Source organism: Equus asinus, chromosome 10, assembly GCF_041296235.1.
Source record: "Equus asinus isolate D_3611 breed Donkey chromosome 10, EquAss-T2T_v2, whole genome shotgun sequence".
NCBI lineage: Eukaryota > Metazoa > Chordata > Mammalia > Perissodactyla > Equidae > Equus > Equus asinus.
Genome location: NC_091799.1, coordinates 85835104 through 85861722, shown reverse-complemented (window position 1 = coordinate 85861722; position 26619 = coordinate 85835104). Strand labels below are relative to the sequence as shown.

At 34.2% G+C, this 26619-nt stretch overlaps 1 pseudogene; it reads left to right on the top strand.

Annotated features, from left to right (window-relative positions):
• Positions 1-1614: 1614 nt before the first annotated feature.
• Positions 1615-26619, top strand: part of LOC106822697 (annexin A11 pseudogene) — a 30824-nt pseudogene continuing 5819 nt past the window's right edge.

Sequence of the window (26619 nt, the reverse complement as noted above, 5' to 3'; positions counted from 1 at the left end):
ACTTAACTCTTATTAGTTCAAACTATATCTTTCTTATTAAAGCAAAGTTTACTAACATATGAAATTAAAACATTCCTGAAGACAGCAGTTGCTGACAAGCCCACAGATGGTACCCTCACATGTCTGTCTCAGTGATCCACAGTAACTGTGGATAGCCAGTACCAATCTCCATATAAAAAAACGCATTTGGTGTAATTGATGATATTAGCGGTAGGCAATACTGGTAAGACAGAATTAAAGGATATAAATATTATATAGTCAATTCTCTCTTTTAGACTCCCTTAGATGTCTCCAGACCAACTACTTCTACCTTTATACTTTTGCTTTCTGTCCCTTGAAATTTGTCATTGTGTTAGTAATGCTGGAACAAACACCACCAATATCTTGTCAGAGCACACAAAACATTTATTTCTCACAACATAAACTTCAGTGCGAGTTGTTGGAACTATGCATTTCTGCTCACGTAGCCCTCCTTTGACTGATGTCCCCATTCCATTGTTGATGTCCCCATTTTTACCACACTGTTTTCAATTTAGCCATACAATGGGAAGAAATAATAAGGCATCATCTCTTAAAAAATTTAAAAGCCAAACCTGAAAAGGAGAGCATATCCCTTTCTAACATAGTTCAATGGCCAAAATTCAGATGCCTGGCCCCAAACTAACATTTTTAAATTAAGATTTTATTTTAAGAGTAGTTTCAGGCTCTCAGTAAAAGTGACAGAAAGGTGCAGATATTTCTATTAAACCCTCTCTCCAACACATGCACAGCCTTTCTCAGTATCAGCATCTATCAGCAGAGTGGTATGTTTGTTACAATTGATGAACCTGCGCTGACACATCATAATCATCCAAAGTCCATTGTTTACATTAGAGTTTATTCTTCATGTTGTACATTCCACAGATATGGACAAATATATAATGGCATGTATCAATCATTATGGAATCATTCAGAGGATATTCACTGCCCTAAAATTTCTCTGTGTTCTGCCTCTTCATCTCTTTCTCTCTTTCTCCTCCATGTGAAGACACAAGGAGAAAATGCCCATCTGCAAACCAGGAAGAGGGCCCTCACCAAGAACAAATCTGCAAGCACCTTGACCTTGGATTTCCCAGCCTCCAGAACAGTGAAAAACAATTGTTCATTATTTAAGCGCCCATTCTATGCTAACTTTTTATAGCATCCTGAGCTAAGATAGTATGTTTCTATAAGATGAAATTAAAAGGCAAAAGAAACCGAACAGACACTCTGGAAATAAAGAAGAAAGTCCTTCCTGATTCAAAAAATGTGTTACCAAGGATTTGGAACTGCTTTAAAACTTAACGATTTTAATTAAACCACCTGTTAAGGAACAAAGCAAAACAAATAAACAAACAAATGAAACACAAGCCAGACCAAGCAAAGCAAGACAAAGAAAATAGTACAGGAAATGTATTTCAGGAGGCATAAAGCTAATAAGACAAAATGTTAACAATTGATGAATCTTGCTGAAAAGCATAAAAAATATTAATTGCACTATTTTTGAAACTTTTGTGAAGGTTTTTAGTTGGGGAAATTTATTTTAATTAACTAATTCATTAGAAGGAAAGCTGAAGTAGAAATGGACAAAAGACGATGTCAGAGAATGCTGCAATTCGAGATGACATGCTGAAGGCACTGCTCAGTGTTAGTGAGGACCTGTATGCCCTACTAATTTCTGAAGAGATTTGGGCTCATAATAAGCGGGTCACATAAAGGGCAGGAGTGAGAAACATCCGTGTAAACAGGGGCATTACTAGAGATGTACATACAAAAAATAAAAGATGCAATTCAGTCCATATTCTTGTTCCTCCAACCTTAGTCAGAGCACAGATAAAAAGTGCATTTCATTGAAAATACAATGTATTCTCCTTAAATAAAATGAGTTAGAAATTTGGGTGAAAATTAAGGCTTCTTTTGAGGAAGCGGATATATGGGGGAAAATGTTGTAACTTTGGTGTTATGTTTTCAGTCTGGCAACCAGCTTTCTATAAACCTGATTCACACAGAGTTTTCAAGAAGAATTTCTTACTCAGAGAAAGGTCTGGAAGTAAAGACCTAATAAGAAAGCCAACTAAGGGCCCGGCCCGTGGCCAAGTGGTTAAATTTGCATGCTCTGCTTCAGCACCCAGGGGGTCACCAGTTCAGATCCTGGGCACAGACCTACACATGGCTCATCAGGCTATACTGTGGTGGCATCCCACATAGAAGAACTAGAATGACCCACAACTATGCACTGGGGCTTTGGGGAGGAAAAAAAAGAAAGCCAACTGATTCTTGAAACCATAAGGGCCAATCATAACTCATAGGCAACCAAAAGTCCAAGTGCACCAAATGGACAAGTACCATGACATATAGTTGAGCAAATGTCTACAAAATTCTGAGTCATAGAAATAGACCAAAAACGTTATAGACAGTCAGATTCCCTTCTATTGTAAAGTCTATTTAGATGGAAATGTTAAGCATTCAAGAATACAAAAAATGGAGACTGAGGGATCTCTGACTGGGAAAAAGGACTATTAGAAAATAAGACTATCACCAAAACTATGAATTAAAATAAGGAAAAGTTGGAATCAGTGAAACTATTTTTTTATTATTTTGTAATGGTGGATAGATGTTATTCTATATTTGTCAATACCCACAGCAAAGAGTGAACCCAAATGTGAACTTTTGTTAATAATAATAATGTATTAACATTGGCTCATTAATTGTAACAAACGTACCACACTAATGCAAGATGTTAATGTTAAGAGAAACTGGGGCAGAGGGAGCAGGTGAGAGCACACATGAGTGCTCTCTGTATTTCCCACTCAATTTTTTTATAAACCCAAAACTTCTCAAAAAATAATTTCCACTAATTAAAAAAACAAAACAAAACAAACACAATATGAGGTATCAATACATGCTTATTATAATAACTAAAAAAAAGTTGACAATAACAAATGCTGACAAGAATGCGGAAAAACTGACTCTTATTTATTGCTAGGAGAAGTGAAAAATGGCATAGCCACTTTAAAAGAGTTTGACAATTTCTTACAAAGCTTAACAAAGTCCTAGCATAAGATCCAGCAATTGAGAAACCAGGTTTTGCCCAATGAATTGAAAACTATGTACACATAAAAACCTGTACACAAATAGAAGCTTTATTCATAATTACCAAAACTGGAAACAACCAAGACATTCTTCAATAAGGATATGGATAAACACACTATGTTAGAGCCATATATTAGAATATTTTTCAACGATAAAAAATTAATCCATTAAGCCATAAAAAGACATGGGGGAACCTTAAATGCATATTGGCAAGTGAAAGAAGCCATACTGAAAAGGACATACTGTATGATTCCAATTATGCGTCATTCTGGAAAAGGCAAAACTGTAGAGATAATGAAAAGATTAGTGGTTGCCAGGAATTTGGGATTGTGGTAGGAGGTCCTAACAGGTGAGGCACAGGGGTTTTTGTTTCTGATGGTGAAATTATCCCTTATGATGTTATAATGGTGAATAGATGACATTACGCATTTTTCAAATCCCACAGAACTTTACAGCTTTTAAAGTTACAAAATAGAGCTTTACTGTATGTAAATTTTAAAATATATTTATGTGGTCAGGGGACCCCAGGATGGACTGCAGGTTTTGACATGAGCATATAAGTCTATTATAAATATATGAACCAATCACACTGAAGGTGCTGTAGGGAAAAGTTGCTGAACTTTAGAAACAATAAGAGTCTGCAAGAGTAAAAGCAAAAAGGAACTGCACAAAAGAACTGTCCTTTCACTGATAACATTGTTTCACACTAGAGTATGTGATCACAATCGACAGTGCTATACATGTACGCTGGAACTGAACAATTGGGAGAAAAAAAAATTGACAGATTGTGGAAGCCAGGCTTCTCACTTTTGGAGTAGGGATTTCTAGATAAGCAAGAAAGGAAGCTAGAATGATTTACGTGGTAACAGATAAAGATGGAGACAGGAAGAAAGCAAGATTAGTGTAATATAAATATATATGTTTGCCTACAGAAATATTTATTGATCTGTGTGTGTATGTATATGGTATACACATATATTTCTTTACTCTGCCAACTAAACGGGCTTAAAAGAAATGACATTCTAGTAGCAGGGAGCACATTTAGTACCCAGATCTTCCTTTCTAATACCATTTCAGCAAAAGGAGCCAGACCTCTTTGGAAAAATGATTGATGCTTGGACATGAGCAGGAAAGATGAACCTGAGCAACTTGTACTGACAGAAAACAAGAAAGTGCTAAAACACACACAGACACACACACACACACACATGTAAATTTAGGAAGTCATGTTAAGGGATTCTGCTGTAGATTGAATGTTGTGCTCCACAAAGACATGTTCAAGTTGTAACTCTCAGTATCTGTAAATATGACCTCATTTAGAAATAGGTTACTTGCAGATATAATCAAGTTAAGTTGAAGTCATACATGTAGAGTGGGCCCTGATCCAGTGCCTGGCGTCCTTATAATATGAAGGAAAGTTTGACACACAGGTATACACAGAGGGAAGACAGCCATGTGAAAAAAACAGAATTACAGGGGAGAATGAAATATGAGGACAGAGGTGGAAATTGGAGTGATGTATCTACAAACGCAGTAATGCCGAGGCTTGCTGACAACCAGCAGAAGCCAGGAGGGAAGCATGGGAGGGATTTTTCCCTCAGAGTCTCAAGTAGCAACCGACCTGCAGATACTTTGATTTCAGACTTCTAGCTTTCAGGACTGTGAGAGGGTAAATTCCTGCTGCTCTAAGCCACCAAGTGTGTGGTATTGATATGACAGTCCTGGGAAATGAATAAAGGTTTTGGTACCAGGAAGCGAGGTGCTGCTGTAACAAATACCTAGAAATGTCAAAGTGGCTTTGGAATTGGGTAATGTATAGAGACCGGAAGAATTTTGAAGCACTTGATAGAAAAAAACTTAGATTTCCTCTAAGAGACAGTTGGTTATTAATATAGATTTTCAGGGCAATTATGGTGAGTGTACAGATGAAACTGAGGAACATGGTAGAAAAAGCTTCTGTCATCTTATGTGTATAATCATGGACAAAAGATTCGTAGAAATATGAATGTTAAAGGTGCTTCTAGCGAGGTCTCAGGCACAAATGAGGAACATGTTACTGGACACTGGAAGGAAGTAGCCCTTGTTATAAAGTAGTAGAGAAATTGACTGAATGATGTTCTACTGTTGGGTGGAAGGTAAAAATTGTAAGCAATGAACCTGTATATTTAGCTGAAAAGATTTCCAAACTGGTTGTTCCTTGCTGCTTACAGTAAAATGTGAGAGGAAAGAGAGAAAATGAGGAAAATATTGTTAAGCAAAAAGGAAACAACACTTGATGATTATCAAGTCTATCCAGGTAGCAACAAAAGATGAGAAAGCATGCTCTGGAAAGAACATTAAAGATGTGGCTGTAAAACGATTTGCTAAATTTACAAAAGAGATTAAGCATGTGATTTATGGATTGAATCAATATCTCAGCAAAAGCCTGAAATAAAGATGAAGTTATCTGGGAAGGATCTATGGGGAACCCTTTATGTCTAGCGGCTCGGATTCCCATGAATTGTACAGAAGACCAACAAGAGTTATGAGAATTTTATGCCAGCAAGAACACTGCCAGCAGAACTGATAGGGACGGAGATGGGATACAGCAAAGGAAAAATGACTTCAAAGACAAAGCCATGGAAACAGAGGCCAGGGAGAGCAGAACGGTGGGTCCAGAGGCTGAGCAGTCAAACGGGGCCAGCCTGTCCAGAGAGAGTAGGGCCACCAGTCTGGGGGCCCCAAGGGTGGAATATAGGGCCACAGAGAATTATTCTCAGGCCTTAGAATCTATCTAATTTGCCCTACTGAGTTTCAGACTTCTTTGGGACCAAGACCCCTATTAAGCTCCCAATTTCTCCTTTCTGGAATGAGATTGTCTACCCTCTACCTACCCTACCACACCATAAATTTTAAAAAATTTGAGTCATACAACATACGTCATCTCAGTACAATGGAACAAAGTTATAAATCAAAAACAGAAGGAAAATTGAAAAATTCATCAGTACATGAGAATTTAAATGACATTGCTAAATCATGGATCAAAGATGAAATCACAAGAGAAATAATAAATAACTTTTCTATAACTGCAAGTGAAAACAAAACATATCAAATCTTGTGGGATTTTGCTAAAGCTGTCCTCAGAAGAAAATTTAAAAGTGCAATAAGCCTATATAAAGAAAAGAAGAAAGATCTCAAATCAATAACCTAACCTTCCACCTCAAGAAATAAAAAAGAACATTAGAGCAAACTAAACATAAAACAAGCAAGACAAAGAAAATTACAAACACTAGAGATGAAATAAATGAAATATAGAATAGAAAAATAGAGACTATCAACAACCAAAAATTGTTTGCTTTTTAAAAAATCTACAGTATTGTCAAAACTTTAGCTACACTGCCAAGAAAAAAAGAGAGAATGCTCAAATTGCCAAAATTAGGAATGAAAGGGGATATAGAAATAACACGAATATTCCATCAACAGTACATCAACAAATTAGATAATACATAGAACGAACAAATTTCTAGGAACACAGCTAACAAAAGGAAATAGGAGCGCAGAGGAAATAGAAAATCTGAATAAATCTATAAGAAGCAAAAAAAGTTTCAATTAATAATTTAAAAACATTCTAGAAATGAAATGTATAAAGAAAAACCTAGATTATTTCACAAGTGAATTCTACCAAATATTAAAGAAAATCAGTACTAAACTTTCAAAAATCTTCCTAAAATGGAGACATGGAAATACTTCCAAACAAATTTGTTGAGATCGATATTACCTTGGTGGCAAACCAGACAATGATATCACAAATAAACAGCACTATGAATCAATATCCTCTACGAACATAGATGAAAATCTTCATCAAACTCCTAGCAAACTGAAGCCAACAATATAGAAAATGGATTACACACCATGAACTAATGTGGTTTATCCTAAGAATGCAAGGTTGGTTTAACATTTGAAAATTAACCAATAGAATACAGTATTTTAATAGAAAAAAGAAAGCATAATACATGTTCATCTTAATAGATGCAGAACTTTTTTTGACAAAATCTAAAACATTTTCATTAAAAACTCAAAAACAAGCTAGGAACAGAATGAAACTTCTCAAACTAATGAAGGATATCTACCAAAAAAAAAAAAAAACTAAACAAAAATAAAACAAAACTCACAACTAACTTAGCACTTCATGATGAAAGACTGCATTCTTCCCCACTAAGATCAGAAGCAAAGCAAAAATATCTACCTTGACAGTTCCATCCAAAATTTACTGGCATTTCTAGCCAAAGCAATTAGACATTCAAAATAAAGACATCCAGATTAAAAGGAAGAAGTAAAATGATTTCTATGAATTTTCAAATGGCATGTTCTTATACATAGAAAACAAAGAATTTGTTTAAAAACTATTGAAACTAATAAACAAGTTCAGTGAGATTAATATAAAATAATCAAACTTTAATACACTCCCAATTAAAAATTCAAATATGAAATTAAATAAAAGCATTCCATAAAATAGCACCAAAAGAATCAAATACTTAGGAATTCACTTAACAAGTCATGCAAGACTTGTATAGTGAAAAACTTAAAATATTGTGGAAAGAAAGTAAAGAAAAACACGGGAAAACATCACATATTCATGAATCAGAAAACAATATTTAGACAGCAACACTTCTAAAATTGACATACAGATTCAAGACTAATCTTTATCAAAATCCTTATTGCATTTCTTGCAGAAGTTGTTAAAGTGATTCTAAATTTCATAAGGAAATGGAAGGAACTCAGAGTGGTCCAAACAATCTTGAAATAGAAAAACAAAGTTGGAGTACCCTTCCTGATTCCAAGATTTACTACAAAGCTACTGTAATGGAATATGTGGTATTGGCATATGGTAGATACATAGATCAATGAAATAGATTTGAGAGTCCAAAAATACTCTTACATATATGGTCAATTGATTCCAAACAAGAGTGCAACATAATTCAATGAGAAAACAATAGTCTTTTCTACAAATATTACTGGAAAAAACTGGATGTCCAGATGCAAAATAATGAAGTTGGACACTTTCTACAAATCATACACAAAAATTCACTCAAGTGGGTGCCGGCCTGGTGGCGCAGCAGTTAAGTGCACACGTTCTGCTTTGGCGACCCGGGTTTGCCGGTTCGCATCCCAAGTGCGGACATGGAACTGCTTGGCAAGCCATGCTGTGGTAGGTGTCCCACATATACAGTTGAAGAAGATGGGCCTGGATGTTAGCTCAGAGCCAGCTTTCCTCAGCAAAAAGAGGATGATTGGCAGCAGTTAGCTCAGGGCTAATCTTCCTCAAAAAAAAAAATTAACTCAAGTGGATTATAGAAGTAAATATAATTACTATAACTATAACTATAACAGTTAGAAAAAAACATAGGAGTAAATCTTCATTATATCTGGTTAGGCTATATTTTCTTGGATATAACACCAAAAAAGCACAACTTACAAAATTCAAAACAAAGTGGCCTCCATGAAAGTTCAAAACTTTTGTGCTGCACACAATAGCATATCAGAAGAGAAAAGACACCACCCAGAACAGGAGAAATACATATTCAGTGACTTCTGGATTTATATATTCTGGAGTTTTATATTTATCAGAACATATAAATAATTATTAAACTCAATAATAAAAAGACAAGTGACCTCATTTGAAAAATGGGCAAAAGATCTCTACAGATATTTCTCCACTGAAGATATACAAATGGCCAATAAGCACATGCAAACACATTCAACATCACCAGTTATTAAGGAAATGCAAATCAAACTATGAGATATACTTCACATCCCTAGGATGACTATAATTCAAAAGACACAATTCTTTGGCAAGTTTACAAAGAATTTGAATGCTTATACTTTTCTGGTGGGAAAGCAATATGGTGTACTTTGGAAAACTGACATTTCCTGAAAATTTAAGCATAGTATTACCATATGAGCAAGTTTTTCCACTTCTAGTTGTATACCTAAGAGAAATAAAAACAAATATTCACGCAAAAAGTTGTACACAAATGTTCATAGCAGCATTATTCATTTTAGATGAAATATGTATACCAACTAATAAATGGATAAACATAATGTGGTTTATCCATACAATGGAATAATTGTCCAAAAAATATGAATGAAATACTGATACATGCTAAAGACTACATATTGTATGATTCCATTCACATGAAATGTCTAGAACAGGCAAATCTGTAGAAACAGAAAAGGCCTCTGGGTCTGGGTGAGTGTGAGATAAATAGAAATGACTGCTGATGGATATAGAGTTTCTTTTGAGAGTGATGAAAATATTCTAAAATTAAATTGTGTTGAAGGCTGCACAACTCTGTGTATGGGCTGAAAAAAAACGATTAAATTTTATACTTTAAATGGGGATATTTTATGGCATGTAAATTATATCTCACCAAATCTGATAAACAATTTAATTGAATTTGTATTGATTTTTTAAATTAAATTATTCTATCAATTTCCTTATAGTGTGTTCATCCTATCCTTTAGATTTGAGTTGCAGTCATCTTTCTACATGTTTACATATCAATCTCAGTTTGATTTTCATGTTTGTTAAAATCAGATCTGTCATGAAATAATCTACTGGAAAGTATTAGATAAGTTCTAGCAAGAACACTGGAAAACTGTGAAAATTTAGTGATTATGTCACCTATGCTTAGATTGTGTGAATACTGTAATTTAAAAATTCCTGATAAATCTTACTGAAGATCATATAGAGGGAAAACATAGTCAGCAAATATTTCTCTTTTGAGAGAAATATTTTTGCATCTCTGTATCAGACATATACAACTTGATGAAAGATTTTGCTAACCACATTAGGCTGTACTAGTGCATTTTTGTTTCACAATCACTCATTTATGCATCTGTGTTGTCAATACAGTAACCACAAACATCTGCAGTGGGGTAAGGGCGATATCATGAGCTTTGGAGAGAGACAGATCTGGATTGAAACATAACCTTGACACTCACAAGACTGTGCAAGCTATCTAACCAATGAATCCTGGTGCCCTCATTTGCTAAATGGGCTAAAGAGTGCATACACTGAAGTATTATTGTGAGGATGAAATGAAATGGCAATTGCTTAGTAAATATCCCCATGCCAGATCTTTGGCATTTTTATGAACTTTGGACTCTATAAGCCTGGGTATGATTGTGAACGGATGTGTTTATATGAGTATAAAAAGTACCTACATATTTTTTACAGTATTTTCAATTTTATATCTCTTAATTCTTGAGATATCTACTACCTAAAATTTTACTACGTTTGGATTTTATTCTGAAGTCTGTTTAATTCTTGAAGTATAAATATTAGGGACTATATTTACATAGGTGGTCTTGGTTTTGTTACTCCTGCTTTTGACTATGTAGTACAGTAATTTTTCAGTTTACTCAAAGTATGAATGTTGGAGAATTTATCATGACTTTATACTTTATCAAATACCGTGAGTTTATTTTTATCATAGCAATTTAGTTGAGGATAAAATAATTTACGTCTCTCTTAAGGGGTTAACTATTTGATGGCAATGGTGATTTTAAACTGAATAAAGTAAAGTGGTTTATTGACAAAGATTTCTAACATTACATTTGTCATGGTAATTAGTTAAATAGTCTTAGTTGATATCTGAAACTTCAAGAATTTTGTTAATATTCTAAAACTCATCCATAATACACTTTCTCTGGTCAATAGATCCAAGGTTAAGAAACAAGAATTGTCTTCTCAATATGTATGGTCTCAGAACATTTCTATTTTTTCTTCTAATTAATTTACTTTGTTATTCTTAGAGCAGTTTTAGGTTTACAGAATAATTGAACCAAAGTACAGAGTTCTCGTATACTCCTCCCACCAACCACAGTTTCTTCTGTTATTAGCATATTAGCATTCTTTGAGAAGAAACCACAGTTTCTTGCACTATTAGCATAGTACATTTGTTATAATTGATGAATTTTGAAGTTTAAAAAATCCATTATCAATTGTTGATTAAGAATCATTTCACCCTGAATTTTCTAAAATCATATTTATTAGTCCAAAGTAAATCTTTTGAGAAGTGAAGCAAATCTATTTCCCGAGACAGTACCTCACACAGTGTTAAAGCAAACACACACAAAACAGTGACAGTGTATTTACATTCGCCTCAGAGGAACTGGTATTTCTGAATTTTGTGACAAAATCTAACACTTTGAAGGAAATTTGATCTTTCTGACAATTCCACTGAGTTATCATCTGAAATGCAGAAAGAATTGTGTCACTCTCAGGAAGTCAAGACAACTTATTATTAGGAGCTAAGAAAACATGATGTTGTTTTTATCCATGATATTCAACACAATGTGTCTTTGGCTCTAGAACGTTAAAAACATTCCATATTGACACTATTGTTCCATATTAAGTAGTCTAATTTTTTCAGTTGCACCTTTTACTTATTATCTGGATCTTTTCCATGATTGAGAGAAAGAAAAGAGAGACAGGGAGGGAAAGAGAGAGAGAGGGAGTGATGATTCACAATCATTTTAAAAAATGCCAAAGGTGTTACTTTTTGGGCATTTAGCATATACCAAAAATTTAACATTTTGTATATTTCAATTTTCTCCTTATGTTGTAAAATTTTTAAATAAAGGAGTGTTTATTTTTCATACAATTTTGAATAGCGTATCATTTGTCATTTCTAAAACGTAGAGTTTCTAAAACATACACATACTATTTATTAAACGTTGATTACCTTTTTTGTTTTATTAAAGAATGGCCCTGAGCTAACATCTGCTGCCAATCTCCCTGTTTCTTTTCCTTCATCTCCCCAAAACCCCCCAGTACATAGTTGTATATTCTAGCTATAGGTCTTTCTAGTTGTGCTATGTGGGACACCGCCTCAGCATGGCTTGATGAGTGCTGCTAGGTCCATGACCACCATCTGAACCAATGAAACTCTCGGCCACCAAAGTGGAGCACAAAAACTTAGCCACTCGGCCCTGGGGCTGGCCCCTGATTACCTTTTAATTGCATTAAAGTTCCCCAATTTTCTACCGATGTCCTAGAGACTAAGATAAGTTTTTTTTAAAGATTGGCACCTGAGCTAATAACTGTTGCCAATCTTCTTCTTTTTTTTTATGCTTTTTTTCCCCAAATCCCCTCAGTACATAGTTGTATATTTTAGTTGTGGCATGTGGGATGCTACCTCAGCATAGCCTGACAAGCGCTGCCATGTCTGCGCCCAGGATAGAAACCAGGGAAACTCTGGGCTGCCGAAGCACAGCATCCGAACTTAACCACTAGGCCACAGGGCTAGCCCTAAGATAACTTTTAGAAGTGGACATCCTGTGGAAAAGAAGGATTTTAAAGGTAAGTAATGGATAAAGAAGTTGTGGAAGATATATAAATGGGATACTACTCAGCCATAAAAAAGAGAAAATTGTGCAATTTGTGACAACATGGATGGACCTTGAGGTTATCATGCTAAGTGAAATAAGCCAGACAGAGAAAAGCAAATACCATATGATTTCACTCATATGTGGAAGATAAACAAACAAGAAAACACATAGATAAGGAGGACAGATTGGTGGTTACCAGAGGGGAAGGGGGTGGGAGAAGGACAAAAGGGATAAAGGGGAACATATGTATGGTGACACATAAAAACTAAATTATTGGTAGTGAGCATGATGTAGTCTATACAGAAGCTGAAATATAATGATGTACACTTGTAATTTATCTAATGTTATAAACCAATGTGACCTTGGTAGCACAATAAAAATAAAAATAAATATCAGATAAGTAGGGGAGAGAGTAGCACCTACCTAAATGGTAGACAATGTACCAGGGGAATGTAGAACAAGATAAAAGGTTGTGAGGAGCCTAAAGAGGTGACAAAACAAGGCTGCAAAATATGGCTCAAAATAAAAAAGCTGGAATCTGGAATCATACATAGAATACACTGAAATAAGATAATCTGTGTACGGCACCAGAATACAATGAACGTCTAGAAGAGACTGTTGCCTGAAAGAACAGAGGCTTGTTTACGTTAGGCATTGCATTTCCATTGAGTTCCTTGAAGAATTAGATCCCTCTTGGACAAATAATAATGATTATGATTGCACGTCATGGCATTTACTGAAGAAGGAAGTGTAGAATAACACAAAATATTTTGCCCTTCGTCTTAGATGACCTTACACGATTTACCATTTTATTTATTTATTTTTAGTTAGGTTTTATTGAAGTATGATTTTCATGTAATTATATCAATCAGTTTACAATTTGATGCTTTTTTAAATGTTTGGAATCATTTAATTACTATCACATCATGATATATAACGTTTCTGTCACCCAAAATGCTTCCTCTTACCCCTTTGCAATCAATCATCTCCTCCCAATGTCCTCTACGTATGAGCAAACAATAGCTGCTTTCTACAACCCAGTTGAAAAGTGGACAGAAGATCTGATAGACACCCTACCGAAGAAGATATACAGATATCAAATAAATATATGAATATATACTCAATATAATATGTCATTACAGAATTGTAGATTAAAACGAGATACTACCACGCACCTATTAGAATGGTTAAAATCCAAAACCAAGACAACACCAAATGCTGGGGAGGATGTGGTGCAAAAAAGAACACATTCATTGCTAGTGGAAATGAAAAATGGTACAGTCACTTTGACAGACAGTTTGGCAGTTTCTTACAAAGCTAAACATAGTCTTAGCCATATAGTCCAGCAATTGCACTCCTAGATATTTACCAAAAGAAGTTTAAAACTTTGTCTAAACAAAAAGATGCATGTAGATATTTATAGCAACTTTATTCATAATTGCCTAAAGTTGGAAGCAACCAAGATATCCTTCAATAGGCAAATGGATAAACAAACTGTGGATCATCGTACAATGGAATATTATTCATCAATACAGAGAAATGAGCTATTAAGCCACGAAAAGAGATGGAGGAACCTTAAATGAATATTGCTAAGTGAATGAAGGCAGTCTGAAAAGACTACATACTGTGTGATTCCAACTTCGTGACATTCTGGAAAAGGCAAAATAGTCAAAACAGTAAAAGAATCAGCTGTTGCCAGGGATTGGGGGGAGGGAAGGAAAGATGAATAGATTGAATACAGAGGATTTTTAGGGCAGGAAAATTATTCTGTATGGTACTGTGATAGTGCATACATGACATTACACATTTATCAAAACTCATAAAACTGTCTGACTCGAAGAGTTAACCTTAATGTAAACTATAGACTCTAGTTAATAATAATGTATCACTGTTGGCTCATCAATTATAACAAATGTGCTCTGCTAATAGTGCAAGAAACTGTGGTTTCTTCTCAAAGAATGCTAATATTCTAATAATAGAAGAAACTGTGGTTGGTGGGAGGAGTATATGAGAACTCTGTACTTTGGTTCAATTATTCTGTAAACCTAAAACTGCTCTAATTAACAAAGTAAATTAATTAGAAGAAAAAATAGAAATGTTCTGAGACCATACATATTGAGAAGACAATTCTTGTTTCTTAACCTTGGATCTATTGACCAGAGAAAGTGTATTACGGATGAGTTTTAGAATATTAACAAAATTTCTGGATGTGTGTGAAAACTTTATGCCCTTATAATTTAAAATTTGCATGAGATTCTCATTGTAGACTTTGATCATCAAATTTTAAAACTCTTCTCTAAGAAAAAATGTTAATTTTAATGTTAATTCTAATGTTAATTCTGAACTCTATAATTATTTTCTTAAATCTTTATACCTATTTCTTAAGCTACTTTATCCATATGTAAATAAGCCAAAAAGAGAAAGACAAATACTGCCTGATTTCACTTGTATGTGGAAGATAACAAATACACGGATAAAGAGAACAGATTAGTGGTTACCAGAGGGGAAGTGAATTGGGGGGTGGGCAAAAGGGACAAAGGGGCACATATGAATGGTAATGGATAAACATTAGGCTACTGAGGGTGAGCACGATGAAGTGTATTCAGGAATTGATAAACAATTATGTACACCTGAAATTACATGATGTTATACGCCATTATAATTCCAAAAATATTACTTAAAAATTTTTAAAAAACCACTTTATTCACAGATAATTTATTTTTACAAGACTTGACACATAATTCAGTTATAGAAGACTTCTCCAAAACATTAAGTAACAAATATATAAAAAAACTTTTATCCAAATTTAGTCTTGTATTTCCCACTTTTTTTTTTAACACCATTGTCAGCTTACATGGTGGTTTTGATTTCTCCAGTGATTTTTGTTGGTCTTTCTTTCTCAGTTTAGAAACACTAACCTGTCCTAAGTGATTTTTGGTAGGTATATTTTCATCTAAACTTTGGTGTTCATGCTTTGAAGAACCCTGGCAGCAATATCATTTTGACTAAACTATAAATGGTTTTTATGCCAGTTGGATGCGCAAAACTCTTGACTTCACATTTGCTATGACTGTACCGCAATGAAGATAGATCATTCCAACTATTTTGATTAAAAGTTCTGATCAGAGTTGTATAATGGTTTGGCCACAGTAAGTGTGAAACAGGCTAAATGAATTACGGCACATGAACTTAATCAGCTTCATCTTGTTTATATCCAGGCTCCTCTCCAACTCATCAAGGTCATTTTGAATTTCAATCCAGTTTTTAAATGTGCTAATTGTCCTACCAAATTGATGTCATCAGCAAATTTAATAAAGACACTCTGGTTCATCACCCCAATCATTAATTTTAAAAATGTTTAATAGTAGCAGACTAAGTAACAACCCTTGCAAAAATATACTTAGCACTTAAAATTTCAAAAGATGATACTGTATAATCAATTTCCTGACAGCTTGATGCTCTGATGGTTAAATAAATTACATATATATTTAATTTTATTAAAATACCAACTTGTGTTTATTTACTACCTATGTGTAAATGCTCAGGTCAGACATTTCAACCTTAGAGCTTGAAAGTAGGAAATGTGTCTACATTACTCCTTGCTGTTATTTTGAAACAATATCACTTTTGTTTGAAGTGCCTGAAGTCAAATTATACCACCCACCATGCTTCTTCCCTTCTGTCTTGTGTGACCTCACTTTTACGGCTACTCGTACTCATTGAAACGTTTAGCATGTTGTGTTTCACCACGGTACCTGGTTCAATTGCCCCAACATCCCGTTATTCTAACCTTGCAAAAACCTATGATTTTTTTACTGCATCCTTCCCAGACACTCACATGATCATCTCTCAGAACTTGTCATTAGTTATCAATTAAAAAGTATTATGGAAATATACTAATGATTTTAAAAATGAAAAGGGATATATAATTACAGATGTGATAGATATTAAAATGAAATCACAAATACATGTATGACAGTGAATTTGGAAGTGTACAAATATCTAAAAACATAATATTAAAACTGACGGAGGAAGGAATATCTATTATTACATACTTAATTATTGGCATTGAATCAATTGAAAGCTTCCTCCCATGAAAAATAAAGAAAAAAACAAGCAAACAAAAGCTGGTCTGATGATTTTATAGGTATTTTCTTTAAAGTATTTGAGGAAAAGATAATTCAAATCTCATTAAATGTTTTCAGAGAATATAAAATGAAGCCTTGCTTTGAAAATTATTTATGAGGCTTTTATAACATTAATGCCGAAAGTGCCAAAAGTACTGAAGGACTGTAGATAAGGTGAAAAATTACAGGCTAATCTCACTTTTAAATATATTTTCAAAAATCCTAAACAAAATATTATTAAAGACAATCTAAAGATAGATTTTCAAAGAAGTTGTAAAACAATCAAGTTGAGTATACTGTGGGTATAGGTTGGTTCATTATTAGAAAGTATACTAATATCATTTACCACATGATTGATTGAAGGAGAAATCTTATATCATCATCTTGATAAAAAAGTATCTATATAATTCAGTAATTAAAGTTTAGAATTTAAGGGAACACAAGTTTTAGATTTAACCTCATATATTCCTCAGCTCAGAGGTATCATCATTTGAATAACAGGAGATCTGTAATGATTATTCAAGAAAATATCAAACTGCATCAACTGCACAGGCCCTTTGAGTTCTACCTTTGAACGCAAAGTAGAAGAACTCATGATTAGGGTATATTCTGGCAGGCATATTTAACAGCTGTTGACTGTCATGCTAATAATCTCATGTGGATTGGCAGGTGGCTTTTTTCGTGCTTCTAGACTTGTTCTTAATCATATCAATAATAAGCTGAGGAAAATACAAACACAAAGACTTTATCTCTCCTCTACTTCTCTTTTAACTCTCCTCTATCTGATCAAAAGTAAATATTCACAAACGTAAGTTTAAAGAATAGCCTCTAAGTCTAATAAATAGACCAGCTTTCTAAACTGCCCAAATGAGAAGTTCTTAAAAGCAGTAGAATGGGTACCTGCCCTGTAGATCTAAAGTGGATGCTATGATAAATGTTACTTATGACAATGTGCAACATTCCAAAGTAAAATATTAGCAAATATCCATAATCAATGTATTCGACCTTTTTAACAGCTGTATTTTGGTCAAGGTTCCAGCTGAAAACAAATGAAACACTCAAATTGGGTAAGTTGAGGAAAATTTAATGAAGGGATTATTTACAAAGACATGAGTTGGTTGTAGAGATCCCACAAGAGAATACAACACCTTGTCTAATAACTTGGGGATATTAGCAGCTATCAACCACATCTACTATTAAGCCTGAGGAGTAAGAATATGGCACAATTGCCTAGAACAATTGCTTTGAACTCAAGACACAGAGAACTGTGAGGAGGAAACAATCTCTCCTTTGGTAGAGGAATATACATCCAGGTCTCATTGCCACACTGTGACCAAGGTTGCTCTTTGTCATAGTTCATACAGGACAGCCTTATGCAGGGCACAGAACACAGTGAAAAAAAATCCGGAAGAGACTGCAAAAGATATCCACCACTGCTGGAAGACCCCATTTGATAAAATTAAATATATGTACATATAATACAATAATTTTGAAAAATAGGAATTGATGAATGCTTTCTTAATTGTATATGTGCTTGTGAGTGTATGTGTGTACATGAGTATGTGATTGTGAGTATATAAGTATTAACTTTAAACAAATTCTCCTATGAAAATTTTTGTTTGTTTCTATTTTCATTTATTTTTTATTAAATTAGAAAAATTGAAAGTATTCTAGGGGTGAAGACATCTCTGTCACGACTCTCCTTTCTCTGCCACACAGATTAGTATGGATTTAAAATATTTCCCCACATCAATCTGGTGTATTGAACACTGATCCTTTCTAGTCATTGCAAAGAGTATTACTGAAAAAGTTGCTTGAGGCTGGAAAGCAAGAAAATGTAACTGTAGATGATGCACAATGAGAAAGAGAGGTAGTTGTAAGAGCTGATGACAGGGAGGAAATAGTCAAGATTACACATGGCTTTGTAGGAATAATAATAATTTTGGACTTCACTCTAAATATGAGAGAAGACATTGAATATTCTGAACTGAGAGGTGCCCAAATCTGATATATTTAAAAATGATCCCCTGGGTATGTATAGAAATTAGACTCTTGGGGCAGAGCAAAAGCGGAAACAGGAAGATTAGTTAAAGGTGACATCAATATTCTAGGAAAGACATGGTGGTGGCTTTGACCAGAATGGTTTCTGTGGATGTGGTGAACAGTGGTCAGATTTGTTCATGGGGTGGCATGGAGTTGGGAACATCAAAATATTTACCTATGGATATATTGTATTTGATGCTATTAAACATTCATATGAAAACTGAATGTGAAAGTGTTGTAGTTGCGTCTGGGTTTCCTGCCAAAGATTCTGGCTGAAGTTATAAACTTATCAGTCATCAGCAAATAGGTGCTATTGGAAAAGGTCACTGAAAGAATTTTAGTAGAGAATAGAAGGGGAGCTAGGACTGTGCCAAGGGAATCAACAAAATGTAAAAGTTGAGAAAATGAATAATTATTAGTGGACATTTGGTCCTGTTCAAAACATCCATCAGATATTTGGTTCATGCCAAAATGTCCTTGGTATTTGTTCCTGTCTCAAACATCCATCAGACATTTGGTCCACACCAAAATGTCCTTGAAATTTGGTGTTGTCCAAAAAGTCCATGAGCATATTTGATCCATGCCAAATGGTTTTGGAAAGGACCAGATTTCAAGGACTTTTTGCCATGGACTCAATGTCTCCATGGACATTTTGACAGGACCAAATATGACTAGATATCAAGAATCTTTTGGGGTGGATCCAATGTGTGATGGGTGTTTCAGATGGGACCAAATGTTAAGGACCTTTTGGCATGGACCAAATGTCTTATGGACCAAATTTTGTGTGGCTGGTTTGGACAGAATCAAGTGTCCTGAAAGGATTTTAACAGAATCCAGCAAAGAATTCTGAGAAGTATCAACCAGTGAAATGAGCTACAAATCAAAAAAGGAACTAGTGTCCTGAAAATTAAGGGAAAGGCAGCTTTTAAGTAAGGATGAAATAATCAACTATGTCAAGTACTGGCAACAGGTTGAGTAAGACATGGACTTAGAATTGACCCTTGGATTTTTCATTATGAATGCCATGGGTGACTTTGTCAAGAGATGTTTTGAAGGAGAGTAAGGTCATAAGTTGGACTGCAAAATATTTGAGAAGGAGCGAGAGAGAAGAAGTTGAAATGCCATATGCTACTGGTGAAGCAGAGAAAACTGTCAAATAAAACTTTCAGGAGGAAGGATTTAATAAATTAAGCTATAGTTAGAAGCTGGAGAAGTTCCAGTTACAACTGGAACTGTAAGCCATGTTCAAAAGAGCAAAATATGAATATATCATCGAAATTTACAGTTATTCCATGCATTCTTAACAAGCTAATCTATAAATACAGCTTCACTCTACAGAGATCCATTCTTGAAAACTATTAAATGCTACCCTCTTATAGATAGTATATTCATGCTTGTATTTTTTGAATAAGATTAATAGTGTAAACACAATTATTATTCCTGAGGAATCCTTCCATGATTTTCTCTAGAGTTGAGAAAAATCTGCCTTCATTTACACATATTTTTTAGGTACAGGTTTAATTTTTTCTTGACTCCTAGCTTGTCACATATTAATTGATACATAAAATGCATTTAATATTTAACTACGAATGCATTAATTTAATATATTACAATGTTAGAAAAAACATTAGTTGTATGTAATCTGATTATTTAATTGAATTTTAGTTGATTTACGATTAAAGTCTTATTTGAAAGAACTAAGAAAATACCAACAAGATAGATAGACAAGTAGATAGAGCAAGAGTGAGACTTACAGATATTATATCTTAATACATTTAATGGAGCTATTATTTAGTCCTTAACCTTCATGATATTTCACAATTGTCATGGTATAGACAATTATTTTATAACAATGGTCCAATGTGTTTATAACTATCTTTTTCGTAGAAAGACATTGAAATAAATTGACAGTCAAGATCATTTGATGATAATTTGTACCATTACCATACCAACATTTTTCATGTAATAAGCCACAAACAAACTCAAATTTTAAAATTACGTTGAATATGAATTGTATATGCTATTTCTATTTAGACTATGTAGACTATTAGTTTATCAAACTTAATATGTGAGAGTTACAGATTTATTTTTTCAGTAATTTTCAGCTAGAAATACAAAAGGGCATTTCTAGACATATTTTGTCCCACTCTATCTGCTAAAACTGTTTGAGATAGGTGGGGAATTATGCAGGCTAGTTTCTGCGGCATTTCTAAAAGGATGAGTTTTCTCATTATTTTACTAAATGGGTCTTCACCCATCAACCACTCTCTGGCTACTCATATATACATCACTGACTTCTTTTACATTTAATTGTACTCATGGGAATATATTAGCGACTAACTCAAATAAGAAACTTCTGATCCCCAGTAGGTAATGTTTTCCCATTTTATTTGCTCCTTAATCATATTCAGCAGTTAAAATTTAAAAAAAAATTAAAATTATTTGTCTTGTATATTGGAACTAAAGCCTACCATTGTGAAGGAAATCATATTTTTGATTATTTCAATACATACTTTTACATGCATACACAGAAACATACATAAAAACATAAACACCCACAACACAAATAAGTAACGTTTTTCAGATTGAGATGTACGGTTTTATAAATTTTACCTATGTTTATTTTTTCTCTGTGTTTTAGACATATAAATATACGAGTCTAAAACCACGGCTACACAATTCTATTGAGGTGAAACGTAAAAATTATGCTTATCCTTCAAGATTTAAAAATTCATATAAAATGGGCATATAACTTCATGCAGAAAATAAAATATTACATGCAGATGAGGTATTTTGTATATAAAGAAAACTCAAGATCATCTATAGACAAACGTTGGAAATAGGAAATAAGTACATTGGACATTCAAAACTGTTCTGCAATTCCATACTGTAGTGTATTTATAATATTAAAATTAATTTACTCCATATTGTAGTGCCTAACATTAAGCTTTCTGATTGTAATGTAATTGCCTGACATTAAGCTTTTGATTGCAGAGGCATTCATTTCAAAGACATCCATCTCGAATAAATATATTGCCAGCTATATGACACAGCTACCAGCAAAAAACTCGATCAGGAGCCAGGCCTCCCCGATCCATGAAGTTCCCTTTTTAGACAACCTTGGGTGATCTGGATAACTGATCGCTTGAGGAACCCTGCTTTTCCATCCTGCTCCCTAATTCCAGTTCTTATGCTTTAAATTTGCCAGGAAAGAGTGAATCTGTGAAACCCTGGATATCCTACTCTCAACCTCAGGAAAGGCGGAGCTCCATGTCCTTGCTCCCTCCTTCTCTCTCTCTCCCCTTTGACCTCACTGTGTGACCCTCAGGAATGCTGCATGCCCTCCAGAACCTGTGAGTAATAAATCTTATTCTTCAGTTACCTGATGGTTTTGCTGAGGTGCATCCTGCAGTCATAATAACAACCGCAAGGGCTAGTCCAGCCACAACATTGGCCCTGGTGGTGGTAGAGAATGTCTGTCGGGCTCACTACAAGTAAATGCTGCCTGGGTGAGTGCCTTAGGTGTTTCTAGCAGAGAACATCACTGTCAATAGGCTGGAACTGAGCCAGCACACATACATATAAGAAAATAAATTTCAAATGTATCTCTGACATCAAAAGCAGGAAAAAGACATTTTCAAATGCAAAAAATGTATGGAGGCCAAGAAGCAGATGAAAAGATGGTCACCATCACTAATCATTAGGGAAATGCAAATCAAAACCAAATGAGATATGATCTCACACCATTAGGATGGCTACTATAAAAAAACATAATGAATGTTGGTAAGGATGTGAAGAAATTAGAACCCTTGTCCACTGTTGGTGGGAATGTAAAACAGTGCAGCCACTATGCAAAACAGTATGACAGTGCCTCAAAAAATTAAAAGTAGGAGTACTACACAATCCAGCAATGCTACTTCTGGGAATTTATCCAAAAGAATTGAAAGCAGAATCTTAAAGAGATATTTACACTTCCACACTCATAGCAGCACTATTCACAACAACCAAAATGTGAAGGCAACCCAAATGTCTCTCAATGGATAAATGAATAAAAAATGTGGTATATACATATAACAGAATATTATTCAGCCTTAAAAAGGAAGGTCATTCTGACACATGCTACAACATGAATAAATTCTGAGGAAATTATGCTAAGAGAAATAAGACAATCAAAAAAAGACAAACATTGTATAGTTTCACTTATATGAAATACCGAGAGTATTCAAGTTTACAGAGATGGAAAGTAGAATGACGGTTGTCAAGGGCTGAAGGGAAGAAAAATGGGAAGTTGTTTAATGAGTATAACGTTTCAGTAGTGTAAGAAGAAAAAGTTCTAGAGATAGGTTTCAAAGAATGTGAATATTTAACGCTACTGAACTATTCAATTAAAAAGGGTTACGATAGGGGCCGGCTCTGTGGCCAAGTGGTTAAGTTCGTGCACTCCGCTGCAGAGGCCCAGGGTTCGGATCCTGGGTGCGGACATGGCACTGCTCGTCAGGCCACCTTGAGGTGGCTTCCTACATCCCACAACTAGAAGGACCTGAAACTAAGATATACAACTATGTACAGGGGGCGTTGGGGAGATAAAGCAGAAAAAAAAAAAGGGTTAAGATGATCAGTTTTACACTGTGTTTATTTTACCAAAACAGAAAGAAAGAAAGAAAAAAAGAAAAAAGTACAAGGGGAACCTACAGTGGTGAGTAGATATAAAAATATTACTGTCAATTTTAGATTTCAAATTCCCAGACAGAATTTATGTCAGGACACTTGGGGCATATTGAACTGTGCTCGCTATATAAAGAACATAATCTAGAAAAGATGACCCCTTTAGAAAAAATAAACCAAACAGAAAAATAATTAAATTAAATTAAAAATTTTAAAAATACACTATCATTTATAGGCATTCATAAGCACACACTTTCATTGGAGAGACATGGAAAATATGTGCAGAATGTAGGTTCTTTTTTAATAATTTTTATACAGAATTTACTATTTTATACAGAATACACAATGTATAAAATTGTAATATTACACAGAGAACCAAATTTTTTAAATGTTCATATATGATTGTCCTTTGTATGAGAAGGTACTCCATCAAAACATTGACTTTCATAGAGATATTAACTATTAACATACTTTTAATATTTTTAAACATCAAAGCAATAGTAAAACCAACTACATTTCTATTATTTTCTATTGTTACATACCACTGAGATAACCTGTTTAAAATAGAGGAACAAATGGTTGCTAACAAGGGCTTATATCACAGACAGTTTCTTATGTTGAAACAAGAACTGTTTCCATTGCTCCTGATCTGTTTTGATTTAATGAAAGTATATATGCTCTGAGAAAGCTTATATAAGTAAACAAAATATTGAAATCTTTGAAAATTTAAGAACTAATTTGAATGAATCATCATAATGAAGAGTCTTCTATTCTATCTTTTGTTAAGACAGATTATTCACGTTCGAGAGTTGAACGTATGTAGTGTGTGAGTATTTTACATAACACCCTGCGCAAATACATTCCAGGCCTTGGAGATTTAAGAATATTTCTGCAGTATAATGAAACACTTCAAAATGGTAAAAAATCACTAAAGAAAGAAAATAATCATAAAAAAGGGCTTTTTTTCTCACCCAAATATCCCCAAGTAAAGGGATCAGGTCATTAAAATGGAAAAGTTTTAGGTCATATTTTCACAAAATGTGATATATCATTTCATTGTTGTGTCAATAGCAACATCAAATTCAATTGATGCCAATCAAATTTTCCTCTCAATATTTTAAACAATATGCTTCTAATCTGTATAAATAATTACATTTAATTTAATAACTGCCTAGAATACTTCTCTTAGTCATTAAAATTCAAAGGACAAAAAGTCTTTTTTTGCTGTCTCATTAGAATATCTAATGCGTAAAGTTTTTTTTCATTTATACTTTTGGTTTCTATTATCAAACTTCTTTTCTCTTAGTTTCAACTAACTTTACAATATTTTTCCATTCTAGCCAATTAGAAGATTTCTTGGGATAATAGAAGAGGTAGAATTTCCCTCAGGAGTGAAAGGATGTTGAAGAAGGACTGGTCATTCCATTAGGGGACATTGTACGAAATCTACTTTAAAATATCTGAAGTGTTTGAAGTATTATCTGCTAGTTATCACATGTGGTAGCTATGCAAATGCCTTTGAGCAGATGTTGAGAAAGTAGTAAAATTCTAGTCAATATGATTGTTCAGTCTGGTCTTTGTAAATATAATCCAGCACAAATGATGCATGGAGCCCCTAGCTGTGGTCCTTATGTGCTGCAGTCAGATCCAACAGCCCTTGGCACAAGACATCTGGGAGTATATGCCATTGTATTTGATTCATCTTTCTTCTAGATTCTACTGTAAAATTATATTTATTCCAAGAAATTCAGGAGAACAGAGAGAGAGAGATGCACATACACACACACACACACAGAACTGGAATGAGGACTATCTTATACTGTATAGAAATATATACATTCTACATTATATCTTATTATATATAATAAACAACGTATATATTTAGTGTATGGTAATGTACTTTTGTTTGGTGAAATAATTGCACACATCTGTATACTTTAGATAAGACACTAATTCTTCATTTTATATATTTCTTATTTGCATAGTGTTCATAAGTAAAGTAATATACTTATTGCAGAATTCCAAGATATGATCTATATTAGCAAATATTTAGAAAAACTATCAATAAACCTGATTAATTCACAAAATAACCAGAATTTTTGTTCCTATTTTTAGATACCTGAAATCTTTATTTTTTGCTTTTCCTTTACATTTCATAAAGGTTCACCTGTGAATCAGAAATACAGATTAGATGTATCCTTACATAGAGGTATTTTGGTAGATGTTACTGGTATTCGCTAATATTATGTTCCCATTTCAACCTGGGCATATGGATGTCCACACTCCCCAGCACTTTTTCAGTTACAGGACTGTTGTGGACTGAATGTTTGTGTCCCTCTAGAATTCATATGTTGAAATCCTAACTCGCAGTGATATGGTCTTAGGAGGTGGGGCGTTTGGGAAGTGGTTAGGACACAAGGGTTGAGCTCTCACGAATGAGATTAGTGTCCTTATAGGAGAGACCCCAGAGAACAGGCTCACTCCTTCCACCTTGTGGGCAAGCAGCAAAAAAAAATTATCATTGAGACTGGAGAAATGTTTCAGTGTAATGCTGTGACAAAATATTTACTAATTTTGTTGTCTGATAAATTTGCAAGAATTATACATACTTACTGAAACTACAACTTTAGGGATAAATATTGGAAAATAGAAGTTTAGGTGGAAAAAATGTTAGTTACTATTGGCTGCATCTGACAAAATATTACAAGATAAAGATGAGCTCAGGGAAAAAATTAAAGGCGGCCCATCTGCAAGCAGAAATGAAAGGGGATAACAACAGGTTAAACATTCAGAGACTTGCAAGATTAGAATAAATGACCGCTTTTAGTCTCCAAAAGGTCAGAGGTGAGGTTTAAGTGAGCTTTGAATGAAAAATCTTCCAGTCTAATATATGCCTGAATTGCAAGCATTAGTGCAAGGGCTGGTGCCAAGTAAAATTGCTTGATGAACAAAAATACTCATGGCAAGTTTAGGTCAAGGATATTGTATCAGTTTCCTATGGCCCCCGTAATAAAGAGTGGCTTACAACAACAACTTATTCTTGCACAGTTCTAGAGGCCAGAAGTCTGAAATCAACAAGGTGTTGACAAGATTAGTTCCTTCTGGAAGCTGTGAGGGATAATATGCTCCAGGCCTCTCTCCCAGTTTTGGTGTTTGATGACAATCCTTAGCAAGTAAATGCATCTCTCCAACTGGTGTCTCCATTTTTACATGTCGTTATCCTTGTGTGTCTCTGCATTATCTTTGTCTCTTCTTGCAAGGACACTAGTGATGGCGTTTAGGGCCAATCTTAAATCTT